Here is a 19,109-nt window from a genome sequence, read left to right as displayed (position 1 = left end):
CAATCTTAGTTGCAGGGGGCGGAGCCCATCATCCCTTGCGGGACTCGAGGAGTTGAACCGGCAACCTTGTGGTTGAGAGCCCACTGGCCCATGTGGGAATTGAACCGGCAGCCTTCGGAGTCAGGAGCATGGAGCTCTAACCGCCTGAGCCACCGAGCCGGCCCCAAGGAGAGCATTTTTGATGACATCATTGAGCCACTTATAGACCCTCACCTGGAGCCTGCCTTACCTCTGGACTTCTAGAATTGTGAGCAAGAAAAATCCCTGTTTTTCAAGCCTATTTGAATTGGAATTTCTGTAACATGCAACCCAAAGCATCTTAACTGCCCGTGATGAGGGCTTCTTTTTCACTCCAGCCACTGAAGCCATCACAGGTGACACCACACTTCTCCTCACACACTAGAAAACAAGACAACCATACAGAGAAAGCTCAATATCTGCCCGCCACCCCGGACTAACGGTCACTCTCAGGTCCAGCTGTCACACAGGCCCTCCCCTCCTCCCAGCCTGCCTTAGGTCCTGAAATGCTTGCCCCAAGTGTTTCTATTCTGTTCCTGAGTCTTCCCTAGACCTGGATTGAACCCTGGACACTGACCCATGCAAGGCCACAGACCTTTCCCACTCTGCCCCTGCCCAGATCCCAGCTGACTCAGAGGGACCCTTTGTCATGCAAGAAGCCCTGCCTATGTCTTGTGGTCAGTGGCAGTGACCGAGGGCTTCACATAGTATGAGCGATATGCTTTAGCATTTCAGTTTTAGAAAGGCCTTACTGGGGGCCATGCGCAGGGTGGGCTATAAAGCAGGTCCAATCAGACCTTGGCCTTCAGGCCCCAGGGACTGCACAAGGCTCAGGGGTTGATGAATCCTCTCTGGAGGCCCAGCTTTGACACCGAGCCATCCATTTGAAATGAATAATAAATATATAGTAATGATAACAAAGGCTGCCAGTTTTGAATACTTACCAGTGCTAGGCTCCTCTCATGTATTTGCTTGTTGAGTCCTCACAGTGACTCAGTGGGGCAGGTACCATTATTAGCCACATTTTATAGATAAGCTCCCTGCTGCTCAGAATGTTTAAGTAACCTGTCCAAGTTCCCCTCACTGGGGAACAGCAGAGCCTGCAGGAAACCCAGATCCAAAAGCCCCACTCGCTCTTAAGCAGGCGCTGGTTCATGTTCTAGAATATGACCACTGGGGACCCCAGAGTTCATAGTGCAGGACAGCAGAAGTTCTGGTCACTCGGGCTTTGTCGGGAACACCATGTCAGACAAACTTGCATTTGTTAAATGTTTGCTGGGTGCAGAGCCCTCCCTGGGCTCTGGGATCTGAGCTGCCACCCAAGGCAGCAGAGGCCTCTTCAAAATCGTGATTCCCCTCTGCCCTTCTTTCTGAGTTCAGGGATGTGAAAATGATACATGTGGGAACCGCAGGCCCCATTGTATTGAGGGTTGCGCTGTCTTTCTAGGCGGGCATTATGCCAGGAGGGAAGGATGTCAAAGAACACTGAGGTTCTTATGCGTCCTGGAGCTGGGCGCGCAGGTCCGTCTGTGGGACCAGATGCTTGAAAATGAAGAGGACAATTTTCAGGTTCTGTCCACTTCGGGGATGCCAGTAGGAAACATTGATAAGAATCCAGCCGAACCTCAATTAGTAATGTTTTTGAATCTCTGGAACCTGCGATTTTGCTCATATTCACTTGTCTTTCATCTTTGCCCATACACCACCCTGCTTTGAAAACAGAACTTTAGATGATTGCGTAACAACGTCCTGGGTCAAGGCAGTCTTCCCAGCTCTGCCTCCTCCTGCAATATTTCTTAAGATCCAGAGATTAGGCAGGCCACCCACAAGCCTGAGAAATCACTGAAAAGTTTGTCTAGTGGAGCCCCCAGCTCCCAACCACAACCCCTTCCTTCCTTGGCTTCAACTTTTTTAATTAAGAAAGCAGACTCACGCTTAGTGGGGGGAGCCTATTGTGCCTGCCTCTCGAAAGCAAAGGCACCACTGTAAGAATCAGTTGGCATGGTGACTGAACCAAGAGTATGCTTTCAAAATGGGCAATTTAATTGAAATGATCATTGCATTTTTAACTTAATGTCACATTCCCATAATTGCATAGACAGCTAATTGGGCAATTAATTGTTTGGAATCTTTTATTTCTGTTCTCTTATTCAACTTAATGTGTATGCATGCATGCATGCATACACACACACACACACACACACACACACACACACACACTCACAATACAGACCAAGTTACTAATCCCATAGTTACAAGTGACCAAAATTATGAGGATCTTGGTCTCTCAATGCCTGACAATTGGTGGTTGTTGATGCATCATCGTCATCACTTCCTAATCATGTTCAATCCAAGATGCAGCCCCTAGAGGCCCCCTCATCCCCCTCTTCCCCTACAGAGGTTGTTTGTGAGGGTCAGGATGTTGTTAAGCCCCCCTGGGATGCACGTTCCCTGGACACAGGTAGAACTTCCCTGGTCGGGAAACTCTGCTTTGGGGAAGTTATGACATGGATTTGCATGCCTTTTTAAATTCTACAGCTCCTGCCCTGAGCACACGTCTAGGTTCATTTGCATATCCATGTTGTTTAAACATTAACCCAATGAGAAATACAGATGTTATACAAAAATACAGATGTGGTCCAAAGGAGAAATTGTCTGGACTGTGCGCAGATGTGTTATTTGGTCTGATTAATCCTGGATTCCACGGCCACATGCTTGGTGTCTGAACTGGAACTCAACTCTTTGAGTTCACTGTTTTGATGTACTAGTTGACATAAAATACGTATTTTTTGTTTTAAATGTTGTTTTCAAAACTCTGATCCAGTGAGCAATCTCGTTTTGCTGGGCTCCTGTGTTAAGTTGACTTCAGAGAGAATGGTTTCATCATAACCTAGTGGTACTGAAGTAGGAATATTTTTCTGTGAGCCCCCAAATGATGTAAATGATGTTGGATCTGCTGGCAGTTTCTGGGTGTGGGCCGGGATCCTGTCTCACGAAGCCGAAGAATGGACACACAGACCAGGGAGAGGCAAAACGTTGTAAAGGAAAATAGTTTATTAGAGGCAGGAGAAGAGGTTGCAGCTGCCGAGCAGGAGGGGGTACCTGAAACTGGGAAGCCCCCTAACTAAGGCAAAAGCTCTTACTTTTATACCTTCCCCTGCCTGTTTGGGGAAGGGGGCTGGAGGCTTCTAATGGAATTCGTCCATCAGGTTTGTCCTGTTTGCCCATCCTGAGGGGATTAACGAAATAACCCATTCCTATCTATCAGATCTGCTCCTTTGTCCGGTCAGAAGGGATTTGAGATAATTTATTAATCTCAAGGCATGGTCTCATATCTTTGTCCTGGAGTGAAGGAGACATTCCAGAACCTGGAGTTTCAGGATATGGCTGCCTTTTGTTTATTCCACCAGGGACCCCCCTGTCTACCTAGCAACATGCTCCCTAACCTGTCTCAGTACCATGCTAAGGTCTGGCTGCCTGCTGCTTGGGAAAGAAAAGCAGGTTTATTCAGAATGCTGGCATTTGGGCAGGATGGAGAACTCCTGTCCAAAGGCCATCTGCGCATTTCTAGACTGGTCAGAAGGTTTTATGGCACACAAGAAGAAAAACAAAGAAAAGGGACGGTGGGTCAGGAAGGTCTGAGGGCTGACATCGCTTCCTGGGGTCTGGTCTGTTTTAAGATAATGTTATCTCAGGACTCTGACTCCAGACTCGGGCACTGCGGCCTGGGGCTTTATACATCACCAGTAAAAACTGCAAGGGAGTTGCAAAACGGATTCCGGTGTCCGAGCACCTGAGGATTAAGAAATTGCTCTTTTCAAGTTAGGATTCTGTTGATTAAATGGATTAACGAGATGTGTGTAGATTTAGGAAAGGGAACAAAACAGAGTTTTTAAGTTAATTTGTGAGGGGAGAAACAAAGAGAAAACAACTGAATATGAGGGTGAATCTAACTGGAAACTACTAGCTAAGTCTAACTACAAGTGGCTAGAAAGCGAGCTATGAAGTGAATCAAACTGCAAGCTGGCTAAGTCTAACTGCGTTAGGGATTCCCCGAATTTCACCCTTACACTAGGACAGACTGTCCCTCTAAAGACAACATGGAGGGCTGGTCCACTCATCTTAGTTATTATTATTTTTTAATCCAAATTGCAGCTCTGAATAAAATAGATGTAACCAAATGTGCTCAATTTGTGTTTCAGCCCAGAGAAGCAGGCTGACTCTGCTGTTGAATTGAGCTGAAACCCAGAAATGAAAAGCTGAGAACCGAGAATCTGTCACCCTGCTGGAGAAATAGAAATCTTATTTCCTTTTCAGATGACAGATGCCATTCTGACCTTTCATTACTGATTGCAAGCCTTTTGAATGTAAAGCATTCCCTTTTGTTCTGATTTCCTGACAACTGTTTAATCATGTTCTATTCATAGAAATAACAGTAGAATTCTTTTGTATCAAATAAGATAATGTTCCAAGAAATCAAGTTCTGGAAACAAATAATTGAGTTGCAAGACTCCCACCAATAGTGAAATCCTAAAGTGTGTTGAAGGCTACATGTGTGGGTACAGAATAGGGGACAGGGAGAGCATTTATCCTTCTACAAACATTTCCAAATAAATTTACCCTCACCCCAAGTTCCAATCATCAATAAAATGAAAATCCTAATTTTAACAGCACAATGGAAAGACTTTGAAGAGGGAAACTGACATTTATTGAGTATCTTTCACACACATTATTTTATCTGACCCCTATAATAACCCTATATTGTAGGTTTCATTAACTCCATTTTAGGGACAGGGAAACTGAGGCTAGAGAAGAGAAATAATTGCCCAAGATGGCCTGGCCAATAAGTTGCTGGCCTCTTACTCTTCCATGGCCCCATTCTGCTTTCCAAAACAATTCATTTGCCACAAGTCCAATGTTCCAACACCTGCCTGCCCAGCTGGTCCTCGATAGCTTCAGGTCAACCAGCCATTGCTGAGACATCCCAAGGGGCTCAAGGCTGCAGAACTGTCCTCAAGGCAAGGTGTGTAGCCACTCATTACAAAGTTAATGTGACCTGGTTTCATTCCATCTGGTCTGCCTCCTCCCAGAGTACTTCAGGAATCTTGCAAGTCCCTTGAGCTTAAGGAACACAAAAGGGGTACAGCTGCTTTTATTTCTCTCTCTCTTTATTAAAATAAAATCAATGCACATATGATGTAAAAAAAATAGTCAATACTGAAAAGTGCAGAGAAGAGTGAAAAATTAGAAATCATGAGACATGGAGCCATTAATAATATCTTGGGAAAACACCCTTGTGGGCATTTGTATGATCATAAATACATGATCACAGATAAGCAGATCAACATGAAAGGGGTCTTCCTTTACATGATGCTCCATAACCTAATTATTTTCACTCAGAAATAGAAAATGAAAATCCCAATCTTCATTCTCAGCGTTGTATGGAATTCCACTGTATGTATCTCCACCATCTACTCAATCAATTTCTGACTATATAAATAATCTGTGTTTACCATTATAAACAACAGTAGAACCAATATGCTTGAACATATATCATTTTTATTGTTTTTGGGCACTTCCTTGATTTTTCTTCTTAAGCACTAACTTCCGCAAGTAGAGAGTTAATCAAAGATCTAAGGCCTTTTCTTTCTGTTCTTTTTCTTTCATTGCTATAAAAGTCTGGTAAATAAAACAGCTGTCTCCAAATGGCCAGAGGGAGACAGCCTTTCTTTTCTTTCTTGGGTTTTCTTCTAGACAAGGTTCTTCTTCCATCCTTTGCCTTCACATGTTGCCTGCTTTCATAATTGTGATATATACCTTTTTATTTTGATCACGATAATCTAGGTAGCTCTGAAAAAACTTTCTTCATGGACTCTTCCTACCATACCCCAAATTTGTGTGTCTTCTCCAAGCTCTAGAGGCTGGGAGCAATTCTGTCCAATTTTTTTAATATCCTGAGGGTGCTGCATGGAGGAGGAGGACTCATGCATGTATAAGGCATGTGAAGCCTAGATCCCACAGTGATAATTATGACCGACAGAATCTACCAATGGATGCTCAAATGAGTGTGAGAAAGCCTGAGAAGAAACCACATATTTGCATATCTCAAAGTGTCCCTTAAGATATTTATTAATTATAAATGTAAAATAGCAGTTTTACAGTAGAGAAACCCAGCAGACACCACCTTAACCAGGTAATCAAGGATAATTATCACCAGGAATGAGACATATTGACATCATGTAGCCCCTGATATACATGCTGAGAAGGTCACATCATTCTGTGGTATCCCTGCCCCAAAATCCGTAACCTCAGTCTAATAGTGAGAAACACCTAACAAAACCCAACTGACATATTCTACAATATAACTGACAGGTATTCTTTAAAAATGGCAAAGTCACCAAACACAAGGGAAGTCTGAGGTAGTATCACAGATTGGGGGAGGCTAACAAGACCTGGCCATTAAATGCAATGGGAGTTCCCCATTAGTGGAAGACCTGGTGAAATTCAAATTAAGCCTGTCATTTAATTAATAGTAATTAAAAGCACTAATAGTAACATTCATAGTACCGGTATTAATTTCATGCTTTTAATCCCAAAAGCCATGCTTTCACGATGGCTATGTAAAATGTTAATATTAACATCTAGGGCAGCAGAAAAATGGGCACTTTCTTTGCAACTTTTCTGTAAGCCAAAATGCATTTCAAAAGAAAAGGTTTTTTAAAAATACAGTTGTATATGTCAGAGAAGTAGAAAGTCACGTAGCTACCGTGGTCTGAGAGACATAGGTAGGAGTGCCCTGACTTCAACCCTTTCCTCTCCAGCCTGTCAAGACGTCTGAAATCCCACCATTCAAAATGCTTTACTTTCAATTAAGGTTTTCTGTTCCCACAGATCCAAATAGTCATGCAACAGATATTTATTGAGCACTTTCTATGTTCAGGCACCTGGTAGGTACTAGGGATAAGTAGTGAATAAGAAAAGATTTCTGTCCCCCTGTGGAGCTTATATTCAGCCGTTAGAATCTTCATATGAACTAGCTGGCTTGCTCACTTTCCTACAGCAACCACAAATCAGGATACTAAGGAGGGTAAACTTGAATAAGTGAAAGAGGGGAGGTTAGGCTTCAAGCATGGAGCAGATGCCATTTGGAGAAGGCAGGCCTGTATAGGAGCTTCCAGAACTTCCAAGATCTGAGCATGACACTGAGACGACTGGGTAGGGCCCTAGGAAGCAATACAGGCCCAACTCTGGGTGTGAAACCCGGCTAAGAGTTGAATGTATATGAGGACTGAATTGAACCTGAAATAATAATAAAAGCCAACATTTACATAGTAGCACTATGTGACAGGTACAGGCAAAACTCATTTTATTGCTCTTTGCTTGATTATACTTCACAGGTGTTGTGGTTTCTTTTTACAAGCTGAAGGCAACACCTCCACTAGACGCAGGCTTTATTACAGAGGGCTGGAGCCAAACCTGCAGTCTCTCTGAGGTATGCTTGTACTGTTCTCATGAATTTCTATGTGATGACTCAGTTGACCCTCACAGCAACCCTATGAGGCAAGGTACTATTATTATCCCCCTTTACAGATGAAGAAACAGCGACACTGAGAGTTTAAGCAACTTGCCCAAGGTTACACGGCTGGAATGTGGTGGAGCCGGGTCATGGACCAGGGCCGTTTGGCTCCTGTGCACCTAACACCCATGATCTAACGCTTCTCCCAGAGCTAAAGGAGAATACCTTGGCACAGGGAAGACAGCAGAGTGCCATCGAGCCAGGACCAAGGCCATCTCTGGGGCTAAAAAAGCAAAAAACCCGAATCATGTTTTGTATGAATGCCTACTATATGTTAGGCACAACACCGAGTGCTTTCCATATATTAGACATGTAACATTCATACTTCTGAGGTATTATCACTCCCATTTTACAGATGAGGAAACTGAGGCTTGGAGAGGTTAAGTATTTTACCCAAGGTAACATAATTCTAGTAACAGGTGAAGCCAGGATTTAACTGATTTGTGAAAAGCTTTAGATTTTGCTGCCATCAGTCTCACCCTTGGAGAAGCAATAAATAAGGTCTCTCTCTCTCTCTCTCTCTCTCTCTCTCTCTCTCTCTCTCTCTCTTCTCCCTCTCTCCTCTCTCACACACTAAGGTTAATTATTTAATATATAATATATACCTTGAGTATAGCATTTTGCAGCACTGAGCTTTAAACGGTGCATGTTTAAATACATTTAATCCAATGAATATTTCAAGGAAATGAATTTCCACAGGGTGAGAGAATGCTCAGGTTTCCCAACACATCATAACACCCCTGAATCAGCTGAGGAAATAATTTGCACACTCTGCAGTAGGTTGAAAACCTACTTTTAGACCTTTTTCAGACTTTTAGAGCTGACTGACTCCCTGGTGCTAACTAGCGAAAATGCTGCCACTGAGAAGAATTAAGGTACCGCCTAGTGGTTGAAGATATGACTGCAAGGAGAGAGGATGGCCGGCAACTACAGGCAACATACTGGTTTAGGTTTTTTTGGAGGGGATGCTCTGGAAATGTGTGTTGTGTGTACAATATAGACGTATTTGTTTATTTTATGTTTTAAATATACATTGCCATTTTTATGGGGATGAGAGTGGGGTGGGGATAAGAATGGGTGAGAATTATGGGGACACACCCACATGCCCCTATCTGAATCCTATAACACTTCAGTGAGGTGTTGAAATGACTGTGTTTGTTGAAGTTTTAGTTAGAGACCATAGAACTCCATGGTATTAATAGCCCTTTAAGATTTCCAATCCATGACAGTAGTAGTAATAGCTGCCATCAACTGAAGGCTTATGGCTGTGACCATGTATGTGTAAATTCATGAGGGACATCAGTAGGGCTTTTTTTCTTTTTTGTATTGTCTTTGTTTAGTTTTGGTATTAGTGTAATACTAGCTTTATGAGATGAAGCGGAAACGTCTCTTTTTTCTAGAAGAGATTGTGTACTATTAATGTTATTTCTTCTTTAAACAGTTGGTAGAATTCTCCAGTGAAACCATTTGGGCCGAGAGAGTACTTCTTTAGTTTTAAAATAAACTCAATTTCCTTACTAGTTGTAAAGCTATTCAGATAGTCTATTTTATGTTAGAAGAGTTATGTATTTTTTTAATTGTCCATTTCATCTAAGTGGTCTTATTTATGTAGAGTTGTTTGTAGTAGTTCTTTATTATCCTTTGGATGTCTGCAGAGTCGATAGCGATAGCCCCCGTTCATTTCTGATATTGGTAATTTGTGTCTCCTCTTTTTTCTTTCTCTGTCAGTCTTTTTTTTTTCTAGAGTTTTGTTTATTTTATTGATCTTTCCAAAAAACCAGCAGTTTGCTCCATTGACTTTCTCTATTATTTTCCTGTTTTTAATTTCATTGCTTTCCGCTCTTATCTTTATTATTTTCTTCTATTTGTTTTGTTCTTCTTTGTTCTTCTTTCTCTAGGTCCTTGAGGTGGGAGCTTAAATTATTTATTTGAGGTTTTTCCTCTTTGCTAATGTAGGCATTTAGTCCTGACAGCATTGCTTTAGCTGTGACTCACAAATTTTTATATGTTTTATTTTCATTTCCATTCCACTCTGTTTTTTTTTCCCTTTTAAATTTTATTGGGGAATATTGGGGAACAGTGTGTTTCTCCAGGGCCCATCAGCTCCAAGTCATTGTCCTTCAGTCTAGTTGTGGAGGGCGCAGCTCAGCTCCAAGTCCAGTTGCCATTTTCAATCTTTAGTTGCAGGGGGCACAGCCCACCATCCCATGTGGGAATTGAACCAGCAACCTTGTTGTTTAGAGCTCATGCTCTAACAAACTGAGCCATCCAGCCACCCCTCAGTGTATTTTCTTTTTTGTTTCCCTTGAGACTTCTTCTGAGACCCGTTGATTATTTAGATGTGTATCACTTAATTTTCAAGTGTTTGGAGATTTCCCTCTTATCTCTCAGTTACTGATTTCTAGTTTGATGTAATTGTTATCAGAGAACACAGCATTATTTCAAATTCTTTTAATTTTTTTGTTTTAAATTTTTGTTCTATGACCCAAGATATGTTCTACCTTGGTATATGTTCTGTGGGCATTTGGTAGGAATGTGCATTCTGGTAATGTTTGGTGGAATGGGCTATAGATGTTGATTAGATCCTGTTTGCGGATGGTGGTGTGGACTTCAGAGTTCTTCTGTCCTTGCTGACTTTCTGTCTAGTTGTTTCATCAATTGTTGGGAGAGGGGGAATGAAGTCTTCGACTACAATTGAATTTTCTATTTAACCAAAGGGGGCATGAATTTAAACAGGTGATAAAGCATGATATCAGGAAGTGAGTACCATGGACACTATTAAGAGATACTACCTGTACTCGTCAAGGCTCTTTACGAAACAGAACCAATATAAAGAGATTTATTATGAGGAATGAGCCTATGCAATAATGGAGGCTGAGAAGTCCCATGATCTGCTATCTGCAAGCTAGAGACCCAGGAAAGCCAGTGGAGTAATTCAATTTAAATCCATAGGCCTGAGAACCAGGGGAGCCACTGGCCTAAGTCTCACTCCAGGGGCAGAAGAAGATCGATGTCCCAGCTCAAACAGTCAGGCAGAGAGTAAATTCTCCCTTTCCCACCTTTTTACTTTCTATTCAGGCCCTCAGTAGATTAGACGATGCCCACCCACATTGCAGAGGGCAATCTGCTTTACTCAATCCAATTCAAATGCTAATCTCATCTGGAAACACCAGTACAGACACCCCCAGAAATAATGTTTAGGCAAAAAGCTGAGGGCACCTCATGATCCCATCAAGTTGACACATAAAATTAACCATCACACTACCCAATACCCTGAAAGTTAGGGGAACTCCAGTGGCCACATACAAAGATGATCTGTCAGCTTCAATGAATCTATCCAAAGGGGCAGTGTGTTCTCTGGCCTGTCCAGAGTCAAGTTGCAAGTTGTCAGACATAGTTTGGTGATGGTGTTATCTAAAGTGCAAAGGAGATGCCCAGGGGTGGGGAGAAAGGGAGACACATGCTGCCAACCATGGCCCGGGCTAGGTGTCTTGCTTGGCTGTGTTTTTCTTCAGGGTCCCTTAGCATACAGGGTCATCAAGCTCAGGTCATTTGAGGAAAAGATCCTCCACTCCACATGTTTGTTAATGGCGCTCAAGAAGTGAAGCACAATAGAAATAGCAGGGAGATAGGAAATCTTGAATGTTGGTGAAAACTGTATTTAACCTTTCCTAAAGGAACATTAAAGATGCTTTAATACTTGGGTTGGGGGAACCCCAGTGTGTGAAAAAAGAAACAGCAATTGCTGACAGAGTCATTTTCCACTGAAGGAACCATGCCAGAATCAATTTCTAATAGGAGGGAAGGGTAATGAGAGTGCATTGTGGATTACAGTCACGTCCTACATCTCGAAAAGCTTCTGAGACTGTAAATCACCCTGACCTTAAAGAAAATGTTCACACTAAGGCTTTGGTTTTTATGAACATTCCACCTGGACAGTCTGACCTGGCTTTAGATAAAATAAGAAATGAGCCAAGAAACCAGCTGAGCGACACACAGCCAAGGGTCAGGCATGGTTGACGATTGAGTCATCAGTAATGGAAGACCAGCTAGAAATCTTTTCATGGGCTTTGTACTGGGTCCTCTTCTAGAAGGCCAGGCCCCAGTGATTCGTACCAGTTTCCAGCCCATTCTCCAGCCCACTTCTTGCTGGTCCTTTTATTAAGCATTTATTGCTGAGTTAGGTGCAATAGAGGGACACAATATAGGAAGAAGGGAAGGGAACTAACAGTTACTGAGTGGTCATTGGTCATTGAGTGTTTCGGAGCCTAGTTAACTTAACATTATCCTTTTAACAGGTAGGACTGTTACCTTACAACATCAATCTGTGTTTGAGGCCCAGCTCTACCACATATTGTGACCTTGAGCAAGTTATTTTAACTTTGTGACCACCAGGTTTCTCATCTGTAAGGTGGAGATACTTGCAGGATTGCTGGATGAAGCACCAAACTCTGACACGTGGCTAACTGTTGTTACTATCAGCATCAGCTGAAATCTGGCCTATTCTCAAGTGTCACCTATCCAAGAAGCCTTCCACAATCTCCTAAAGCTGATGGTATCCCATCTTCCTCCTCTTGTCTTTGGTTTTCTTACTGGAGCTCAACACAGGCAGTGAAGGCTGTTGGAAAGCAGGAATTTTCACTGTATCCCTAGCAGCACCTAACAATGCCTTCCACACAGTGGGTCATCTATAAAAAGTCATTGAATTGAAATAGCCAACATGGAATTTTTCATGGCAAACCATCCTATTAGTACCCTAAATTTGCTAGTTTGTTGTCTAAATTGCCTTTTCTCAACAAAGAAAGAGATATTTTACGTTGATAACAGAGTCACACAAGCAAGATTTGTGTCCTACATTTAGCATGTTATACAAACTCATGACCAAATAACCCTTAAAGATGTTCTTAAGGAATGAGCCATGCTGGTGACTGACACACTGCCTTTCAATAAATGCAACACAGCTATTTTCCCCTTTAATTATTGATTCTTGGGTTAAGGCTAGATGACACAGATGGATTGCATTAGAGGCATGTGACAGGAAAATCATCTGTTTTTAAATTCCCACATCTCATTCAGTGAGGGAAAACGTTCTCGTTATGGGAGGTTCAAAAGAACTGCAGTGTTTTGAAGGAACAGCAGATTCACTTCTCCTAGTTTGTATTCACTCCATGGGAAGGAAAAAGGTACTGCTAATGTTATTTAAACTATTTCTTTATTTCTGAGCTCCAACGGCTGAATTTGTATAAATCTCTATGTGTGATGCGATTCCCCTGTCATCACAGGCTAAGGAGCCCATCCTGTCTTAGCTCATCGGTGAATCCTACTCTGGGTTGCGTTGTACACACTAGCTTTTCAGCAAACTGCAAATGCCAGTGGTAGGGGATGAGACAAGGGGAATATATTTGATCAGTGGAAAATGTTTTAAGCTGACTTAAGTGCTCTCTTTCCTGTAATCTTCACTGTTGGAAGATGTAGCTAAATTTCTGGTCTTTCTGCCTTCTCCCCTAATGCCGAATGCAAGACTGATGTTTCTCCTTATCCAGGGCTCTTAAATGGCAGTGTGCAGCTTGTATATCTCTTTGGTATCACGCGGATGCTCTCTTACCATTGGCCCCAGCTCCCTATGGAAACATGGCCTTCCACATACAGGGTCCAGGGGGAGGGGCCTTTGTGTACGCACTGCTGACACCGCAGACTGACCACTACTGCACTGCGTCCTTCATTCTTCACTTGTTTAGCCATGTGGCTACAAGCCACTAAAATCTGTAGCTAGCCCCTGGCCCTTTTTACTGCAATTGGAATTTACAGTGTATGCAATCTTCCTGGGTTTTTGTTTGTTTGTTGATGACGAAGCAAGCAAAATAATTTTATAAAGTCTCTTCAAAGAGTAATCACCCTGGATATATTTGTGAGGATAATGTGTTTTTTTTATTATATTATTATCATAAACTCAGCATCTTTAGGATAGAAACGGTGTCTTTTTTTCTCTAGCTCTATTACTTTACATGGTTCCTAGCACATAATAGGTCCCCAGGAAATGTTATGGAATTTAATTGTATTGTCTATATTATAGGCTTGGTGCTTGGGTTTTCAACATGGGTTCTATGAAGTCTTAAAATTGTATGGAAAAAGTATATGTGTATGTACCTTTTTCCCACCTTGGGAGAAGATCCTGCTCTTATCTGGGAATACTGGTAACTGACCTTTCCCTCATATTCTAATCTAGATGTGGGAGGAAACAGTGGTGGAGAGAATGGAGGGAGAACTTGAGACAGATGGTTGAACAGAGGCTGTGGGAGAGTCAAGACTGAGAGATGCTGGGAGAAAATAGGTGCATGAAAAAACACAAGGGGGTGGGGGGCAACCAGTTGGCTCAGTGGTTGGAGCGTGGTGCTCATAACACCAAGGTCACTGGTTCGATTCCCACATGGGCTGGTGAGAGGCAATGGCTTGAGCTTGGAGCTGAGCTGCCGATGAGTGGTCAGTTTGCTCAGTGGTTGGAAAGCGGTTCCCATAACACCAGGGTCACCAGTTCGATTCCCACATGTGCCAGTGAGCTGCACCCTCCACAACTAGACTGAAAACAACGACTTGACTTAGAGCTGATGGGTCCTGGAAAAACGCAGTGTTCCCCAATATTCCCCAATTAAAAAAAAATTAAAAGAAAAAACATGGGGAAAATTCTTGCCAAATATGTCAAAATTGTATCCTGCCACATCACCCATAGATGGGTTCAATTTTAAGGGGCACTGAGAAAGCGTCTGTCTCTTCTCCTTTAAAAGTGTAGCTTTGGTGTAGGCTAGTATTCTGTTATGCAGCTCCTTGCCAATTCAGCCTAGACCTCCTTATTCTAAATCAGAAAAGCTCATCACCATGATTGTCTTTCATGCTCAGCATGCCTTATTATTAAGACCCAATTATAAACTCCCTAGAGGGTCCTGGTTTCTGGTAATAGCAGGCTAGGTAATTCAGATGAACACACTGGCTGAAAACAACAAAAAACACTGCTAAATTAGATTTCAAACAAACACCACTACATTAAAATAATCAGAGATCTGAAAGAGCTTTTTGGTCACTATCTGGATGAAAGTCCTCTGTGGAAGTGGTAGGAAGACCACTGGATGATCACACCCCCTAGGGGCACCTGTCAGTAATGCTATGGCCACTGGGGACTAGATGGGCACAAGTTAAGGCCGGGGGTCCACTGAAAATGAAATCTTATGGGACACCTTCCCCGAATTAATACACATGGAGATTAAGGATAAAGCAGATCTAACTCTGCCTCCCTTACCCCTCAACCTCAAGGGACTACAGGAAGGCCTGCCTTGGCAATGAGCAAGGCAGGAAAATTAAAAAGAAAAGGAACAAAATGTCTGTGAGAAGTTGTGGCCACAGACCACCACCCTCTTGTGGGTTTGTACTGTGGGTCCACTGAGCCTGGGTGGGCCCGAGATTTTTAAGCCATCAATTTGGTGTGACAAGATCTCAATTGTTATTGCTCCCAGGTGCCTGGCAAAACCAACACAAAGCCTCTCTGAAGGGGGACACATCCAAACAAGGCTTAGGAGTATCCCCATAAATAATTTAAGAACAGTGGCCAGTCCTCCAATCAAAGATACTCAAGCATTGAGGGAACAAGAACCAGCAAAATAATAGAAGAAATAGACATACAGACTTCAGCTGTTAGACCCAAGTCTAAAAATAATTACGTCTATATGTTTATGGAAATTAATGACAACCTTGAGAATAACTATAAGGAAACAATGAAAAGTTACATGCTATATCTGAAAAAGAACCAAACTAAAAATAAAAAAATTAAATTAAAAACTCAATGATCATATTTGCAACATATTGACACTATCAGGGAGAAATAATGAAGTGGAAGGTGGGGCAGGGAACTTATATATTATAGAATGAAATACTCAGAAAATGAAAAACTACACATAGTATGTAGGAGATGGGGAGAATATGGTACAAAGTTCTAACATTGGCATGTCAGGAAGAGACAAAAGAGAATAGGATAGAAACTGAAATTTTTTCAGAACTGATGAAATACACCTATTCACAGATTTAAGAAACTCTGAGTTCAAAGCAGAATAGAATGTAACCCATGCCTAGACAACTAATGAAATTGCAGAAAACCAAGACGTAGAGAAAAGTTTAACACAGCCAGAGGAAAAAGGATTGTCTTCAAAGGAGCAATGGACGATGGACTTTTGATTCAAAAATGAATTTGGCTTCTTTTCTTAGTCTGTGGTCCCCTATAAAATTCTGGACACTCTGGGAGACGCTTGGGAAACCCATGTTGATTGACTGCACTTTAAAGTGATGGGCCAGGTGATGAGTTCATCAGACCAATGTTTGAGAAAGTTATAGAACAGGCCTTGTAAAGAAAACAGAGTTGGTGGAAAAGGGAGGAGGGAGTACCTGAGAGGTTGGAAGTGGCTGCCAAACACCATCCAGGCTTACCTTGTAATTTTCCCTACCTTGAATACAGCTTGTTGGTGGAAAACACCTGCTTTCTCCTGCCATTGGCTCCCCATACAGTGATGCATCAAGGACCAGTTCCTTATCCTTACCTTACAGGCAGGTTGATACTCACATTATTTAATAACGCTAAAGTACCTGCATTCATCAATCAGAAAAGATTCCCATCACAGGCCAGATACTAGCTGTTGCACAAGATCAGGGTCCTGGAGGCCCCCTGTGGTGTAAGTTGTTATCCCTTTAATGGCTAGAATTTGGAGAAGCCCACAGGAGGGACCTAATCAGCTAGAGTGGTGGAGACATTCAAGGCAGCGGGCTACTGTGTTTCCCCGAAAATAAGACCTAGCCGGACCATCAGCTCTAATGCGTCTTTTGGAGCAAAAATTAATATAAGACCCAGTCTTATTTTACTATACTATAAGACCAGGTACATAATATAATATAATATAATATAATATAATATAATATAATATAATATAATATATATATAATACCGGGTCTTATATTAATTTTTGCTCCAAAAGACGCATTAGAGCTGATGGTCGAGCTAGGTCTTATTTTCGGGGACACACGGTATCTAGCCATTGGTATTTTAATCCATGTCCTAGTGGTACTAACACAGCCAGCTGACTCTGAGCCCTGCTGATAGCCCTTCCACCAGGTTCCTTAGTGGCTCTCATCCTTCCTCTGCTCCCTGGTCACTGCCTCACCTTTCCTCCTTGCAAACTTAAACCTTCCAATAAAGCTGCTTCCTTGTCTAGTTGTACCAGGAATATGCCTTAACAAAAAGACATAGGACAACTTCCTTTACAAAACCTGGCTCCTAGTTTCCCTAGAACAGTCAGACGAGTATTACATATTCTCTTTTGGCAAACTGTTCGTTCCTGGATATGACTGTATCATTTTGTTGCACCTTAAATGGGCATTATAAAATGGAAATCCACATTGATGCAGAAAATAAGAAGTATATCTTTGCTTTATAGTTAGATTCAAAATAGGCTTCCTTCAAAGGACAAGCTCCTTTGCTATGTTTTATATTTGGGTAAAATAATTTGTTTTCTGTACTACACAGTATAAGTTTATAATAGAAAAGTTAGACAATACAAATAAACAAAAGCACCTGTAACCTCCTTCCACTTCCCTCAGATATTGACTTTCCCTATATATGTAGGTACGTGTGTGTGTGTGTGTGTGTGTGTGTGTGTGTGTGTGTCTGATCCAATTAACATTTACTTTATACAGAAACATCTTCAGGATAGAGTTATATCTGTATTCACTGTCAATGTCAGATGCACCAAGGTATGGCCATATTTTGCAAAAGAAACAATTTATTCTTCCTAGAGACAATACCTTTACTGGAGTCTAGTGAATGAATCCAGCACTATCAATGTGAAGTTGCTTTGACATCAAATGAAAAACCTTGTAGGAGTGTAGCTCAATATGATTTTGATGATCATTTTCAGTTACAAAAACATAGCATAAGTTCAGAGCCCAAGGACTTCATTTTTAAACCTTGGGGCTTGAACCACATTTGAATTCAAATTCAGTAATGCCCTTAGATCAACTTGAGCTGACAAATTCTTTAGAAGAAAGTAGAATAGGGCAATTTGGTGGAAATTATACTGTGCAGTGCCTTGTCACTCCAGATATTTCACTTTTACATTAAATTTTTTTCAATTAATTTAAAGGTAACTGCTATATGCCAGATATCCAGGCTATTTGTCATTATTATTCATTTATTTATAGGCAGCACTGTCATTTACAAGGACATAATTCTTGAGGAAACATAATTGCTCTAAACCTATCAACTTGCTTATGTAAAGTTGTATATAAAACTTTGCAAAATCTTTTCTCTGGAAAGAAAGTTAAGCATTGGCTGCCAGAGAATTTTCACCAGGGACCTCATATACTATGCACACTTGGTGCTCTACTCCTGGTCCCCTCACATCAACCAGGTTCTTTGCCCTGAGGGCCAGGGCCTCAGGTTTGTACAGTATGTTTCCAAGCATAACGAAGCATCAACAAAAATTGGCTGATGTAAGGTTGCTTCCAGAGTAAAACAGCAGTGCACACTGTGAAATATGCAGGAAGAACTGTGTATTCACATGAATGAAGTAAAAACAAATGTCTATGAATACATCTTGTATTCATAGGAAACATAATTAACAAGAGCATAGAATCACAGACTCCAAAGTCTAAAGAAGCTTGGAATAGGAAGGGACTTTAGAGTTTATTTTGTCCAACATTATTTTGTAGGGTAATGAAATTGAGACCCAGACAGTTCACTGAGCAAGACAACCCCGGGGCAGAGAAATCTCCAGAGACTGCTGGTCATGATTTGCCATGGGTGGTCTTAGCACCCCACGTGTGAAGAGCCAGGTAAAATGTCTGGGTTCATGGAACACTATCGAGGTCCCTAAATCACATGTTTCATAATTCCTATCTGTGATATCACCTCCTTCATTTCATTCAAAGCTCGCTTTAAACTCTGACGCCTCTAAAAATGTTTATTAAAACAACACGAAGTTCATGCAATTTTCCAAAAGGTAAAATTACACCCACGCCAAAAACATGACTAAAAATCTGGATTTTTATGCTTTCTGCTAAACAAAAGCAAACATACCTTTCATCCTGAATCCACATCAAACTCACATGGAGTAAATTTGTGTGAACCAATTTTAAATTCTTAGGTGGTAATCATATGAAGTGCATAGCATATTGTAGTCACTCAATGCTTTTGCAATCAGTCAAAGCTTTTGCCTCTACGTGTCGGGTAACCACAAGCTTCATTATTCTTGGAAGACAGCTCAATGGTTCTCCAACTCTATTTAGTCTGCTGATGGTTGGTATGTGATTATGTGGTCAAAATCCTCACTTGCATTCACTGCAAGCAGAAATCTAGCTGATATCCGTAATATTTCCTTTAATGGGGAATATAACTGACATGCAATGATGAATCAGTAATGGAGCATAAAGATTACCCTAGTTAACATTCTTCAGTGGTTCCCTTCAGGATAAAGTCCAGACA

The sequence above is a fragment of the Rhinolophus sinicus genome, linkage group LG10, assembly GCF_036562045.2.
Source record: "Rhinolophus sinicus isolate RSC01 linkage group LG10, ASM3656204v1, whole genome shotgun sequence".
In the NCBI taxonomy this organism is placed as follows: domain Eukaryota; kingdom Metazoa; phylum Chordata; class Mammalia; order Chiroptera; family Rhinolophidae; genus Rhinolophus; species Rhinolophus sinicus.
This window is presented reverse-complemented; position numbering follows the sequence as displayed.